The sequence below is a fragment of the Halyomorpha halys genome, unplaced genomic scaffold, assembly GCF_000696795.3.
Source record: "Halyomorpha halys isolate HHAL.00 unplaced genomic scaffold, Hhal_1.1 Scaffold3.1, whole genome shotgun sequence".
NCBI lineage: Eukaryota > Metazoa > Arthropoda > Insecta > Hemiptera > Pentatomidae > Halyomorpha > Halyomorpha halys.
The window spans coordinates 1,902,824-1,904,545 of NW_027115249.1; the positions used below are offsets into that span (position 1 = coordinate 1,902,824).

The 1,722-nt window shown below is 26.5% G+C and overlaps 1 protein-coding gene across 1 annotated transcript in view; it reads right to left on the reverse strand.

The window, feature by feature from the left end:
* Window positions 1-317, reverse strand: part of LOC106685286 (fatty acyl-CoA reductase 1) — a 15,898-nt gene extending 15,581 nt beyond the window's left edge. The window contains exon 1 of the mRNA XM_014427906.2: window positions 249-317. The gene's annotated coding sequence lies outside the window, so the exon portion shown is untranslated. The remainder of the gene's footprint in view (window positions 1-248) is intronic.
* Window positions 318-1,722: the final 1,405 nt, after the last annotated feature.

A 1,722-nucleotide genomic window follows, 5' to 3' on the forward strand; every position in this document is an offset into this window, starting at 1 on the left:
TACATTAATAAAATATCAATTTCGCTAAAATGTCACTTTCATTCTCACCGACTCATATTTAAATTTACTTTTTCTATAGGAATCAGATAGTTTAGACCACTTCTTTGTATTTATCTCTACTTTATAATTAATTTTTTTTAAACTGAATTTGTACATATGATATTACCAATTAGGTGTGTGAACAATGTTATCATTAAACATTTTTAAAAATAAACAAATTAAACATTTTAAAATATAATTTGCTTTACCTTATTGAAAAGAAACTGGACTACTATGCCTCACCTATCTTCCTTCACTATATCTTACCCATGTAACCAATAATAATAGAAGAATAAATTAATAGTAATAAATGTAAATAAATGCCTGCTCATGGATATAAATTATAATATTTTAATCATGTTTAGTCATTTCCTCAATCATTATTCGACAACGGAATGGAACCATATTATAAATAATTTTATAACTACAATTTTATCTTTATCTAAACCAATTATTATATTTTTATTGTCAAGGCTTTGTCCTGGCTTTTTTCTACTATTTTTGTACCACAACCTGGACCATCTTCCTATAATCATCACATATGGCCAACTAATAATTTTCTATTGTATTCTTTGTTAATTTTAATTGTAAATATATATTTTAATATCCATTTTTTAAATAAAAAGTTGTTTTTTATGTATAGATGATTTTATTTATGTTTTTATTTTCACATATCAATGTTCAATATTGTTCATTTTTTTGTTGAACTAATAAACAAGCTAATCAATGTTCATCAGCCAAATATAGAGTAAAAAGACGTTCAAAATACTGAAGATGGCGGCACATCCTTCCGTAGTCCGTTGAATTGCTATTATGTTGAGAAGATAGATTAAAATTTTTTTAACTTTTGTTATTTTGTATCATAATTGTATTTACAATAAATTTAAGAAAACATTTTTCTTGTTGATAATAAATATTAAGGAAAAATATACATAAAGGAAATCATAAGCAAAAAGTCAAAACTATTTTGCCACAATTAATGTTTAGATCGAACGTCTAGGCAAGAGGAGGAAACTGGACACTCTTTGTTTTGGACACTTGTTGTTTAGGCGCTGAGGTGATGACTTCTCCCGGATGCAGGTGGTGCGGACCACACTTTGTCTATTGTCAGTGGTAGATATTTAGAAAGAAGAAATCAAGAATCACCAGTCATTCAAGAATATTATATCATTGAAGGAAAGAAATTCACTCCTTATTTAGATCGCTGGTGCTTTGGACGTATCCTGGAAGCTATAATAGGACCAAGCCTTTGTCTGGACCAAGCTATATTTTAGATTTGAGAATAATAAAGCTTATAAATTTCCTTTTAATTATTTTAATAAATCTGCAATATTACAGTATTGATAACTTTATTCTTGACTGTTGTATATTTTTGTGGTTCTTGAGGATCAGTCAATAATACAACTATATTTAGGTGATGTTTCACAAATTACAATTGTATGTTATAATATAAAATTGTAAATATTTAATGTTTTAATTAAAATATTCATTAATCTTAAATTATACTGATGTACTTTTATTTTTTAAATAATTAATTAAAGAATTATTTCTTCTAAAAAAACTGTTTTTTTCATTGTCGGGCATACCAGTGCAAACAATAGAGTTGTGAAACATCGCCTAAGTATTATTGACTGATCCTCAAGACCCACCTATAATTATTGTATAGAAACAACAAAAGTTGCA